Source organism: Chiroxiphia lanceolata, chromosome 22 (genome assembly GCF_009829145.1).
Source record: "Chiroxiphia lanceolata isolate bChiLan1 chromosome 22, bChiLan1.pri, whole genome shotgun sequence".
NCBI lineage: Eukaryota > Metazoa > Chordata > Aves > Passeriformes > Pipridae > Chiroxiphia > Chiroxiphia lanceolata.
The window spans coordinates 4,453,867-4,456,034 of NC_045658.1; the positions used below are offsets into that span (position 1 = coordinate 4,453,867).

A 2,168-nucleotide genomic window follows, 5' to 3' on the forward strand; every position below is an offset into this window, starting at 1 on the left:
CTGCACTCCCTCTGGTCTGCTTGGGGTGCTGGGCACATGTTTTTTGGGCTGCCCTTCCTGGGAGACTTGAGCACGAGGGTGGTTTTGGTGCTCCGTGTTCCCCCCCAGGATTGAACAAGAGGGAGATCAAGAGGGGAACGTCCATTTTCAGCTGGATGACTTGTCTCCTCCTTTCCTAAAGCACTAGGAATTCTTATAGGTAGCAAGCAGCAGAGGGGAGCTAAAATGATTTGAAAAATTAAAAGCAGGATCATTATTCTCTGGATGACTTGGCATATTGCAGGAGTTGCAGCAGAAGGTGGGGTAATACAGCACTAGTCTGAAAACTTTGGAGGACACTAACCCAAAGCCAGAAGGTTGTTCCCCAAAACATCTTTTCCTGGCCCTGTGGTGCTTGATTTTTAGTGACTCAAAGGAAAGTTTTATGGTTCCCAAATTCTGCAGTCTCGTGTGTCCCCTGAGGAGGATGAAAGATGAAGCAGTATCTTCCTCTTCTGTTTTGCTCTCCTATAGCTGTGCTTGTCCCTGACCTGTTAATTGCCTTTGAGATAGTCTGGTTTGTTCTGATCCTGGTGGGAAATGTTGGAGGGATGATTAGGTCATTGTTCAAACAAGACAGCTCTGTTCCAGCGGGGGACACATTTGCAGGGCAAGAAGGTGGGTACTGTTGTCAAGTCTTGATTTTGATGCTTTGGAATTGTTTGCTTTTACCCTCAGGGCGAAAAGGTCACAGCCAAGAAGTGGTTTGTTAATTGATTGGTGCTGTCTCCTGGGACACAGGGAGTGGAGCCCTTGTTCTGTCATCACATACCTGGTGGGTATGACTGTTCTCAGCTGTGCTGCTTGGTTTGATGTGCAGTTACAGCACTTCATTTCACCTTTGTCAGCCTCCTTTGATGTTATACAGAGGGCATGAGCTTTTCCCATCACCTGCACTGCCATCCTGTGTGATGGAAGCCTCTGAAATTTGTCATGGCTTAATGCATGCAATAAACCCAGCAGTTCAGTCTTGGAGTGCACATCTCTTGTAAGGACTTGCTCCCCAGTGCTGGCCATCCTGGGCACTTGGTGGTAGCAGGAGTTTGGGATTATAACATCTGCCTTTCAGTCTGAGGTGTGTCCAGTCCTTGCCTTTCATGGTGCTCATGCCTTTCTCTGCAGGGAAGGCAGGGCTCTGGTGACTTGTTGGAAGATGAGGTTTAATTTCACTGAGCAAAACAGGCTGAGAGCAAGAAGCAATCAGGGGGCTCAGCTCGCTCTGCCTTGGTGTCCAAACACAAACCAGACTGTGGTGTTTGTAATTGGTGACCTGGTGCATTAGGAAGGGGAAACAGAAGTTTAGAAGTCTCAGAATATACAGATGTTGTGTTCCCAGTGAATCACTGAAAGACTTTAGAGGCTGGTGAAAGCCAGTGAGCTCCTTGTCCTGCAGTGTTGGACATTTATACTCGAGTGTTGCACAAGATGCCCTGGAGCAATAACCTGCTTTTGAAGCTGTGCTGCAAGAGTTAAGGAGCTGCTTTGTCCTGAAGGTGTTTCCAGGAACAGAGGATTGCAGGAATGCCAGATAACACCATTCCTTGTGTCTCTCAGGCTGTTCCACATGTGAAACAGGAAAGTCCAATGGCTTTAGTAGAGGTAAGTGTTGGTGCCTTCCTCCTTTGTGTTCCCAGTGAATTCCCTTTCTGTCTGACATTCCATGTGTGTGACCCCAGACAGGGCTGTGCAGTCAGGTGAACCCACCAACAGCTTAAACAAGTTTGTGTCTTTAAACTGTTTCCAGATGCTTGGTGGTTTTTGTTCCACTATCCTGCCCGAGTGGTGGTGTGTGAAATGTGGGAACTCATTGCAATAAATATGGATTGCAGGCAAGTAAGCTGGGCTTATCTTGTTAATATTTGTAATTCTCAAAGGCCATAGCCCAGATTTGGGGGGTAAGGGACAGGGGAACTGTCACTTTATGGGTTTGAGCCTCCTTGAAAGCTGTTTTGTTCAGTACTCTGCAGCTGCTTCACTGACTCTCTGTTTGTCCCCAGCCTCTGCAGATGAGAAGAGGAGGAGTTCAAACGACCTGCCATCCGTGTGTGATGCCAGCTGTGAGTGTTTCTTTGGCAGTGTCTTAGCTGGTTGTTGTGAACAATAGTCAAGGAAGCAATCAGCAAGTATAC

General features: G+C 47.4%; 1 long non-coding RNA gene across 1 annotated transcript; it reads left to right on the top strand.

The window, feature by feature from the left end:
- Positions 1 to 740: 740 nt before the first annotated feature.
- LOC116797355 lies at positions 741 to 1,863 on the top strand. The gene is made up of 3 exons (XR_004360621.1): positions 741 to 814; positions 1,533 to 1,638; positions 1,784 to 1,863. It is a non-coding gene; the product is annotated as an uncharacterized LOC116797355 (long non-coding RNA).
- Positions 1,864 to 2,168: the final 305 nt, after the last annotated feature.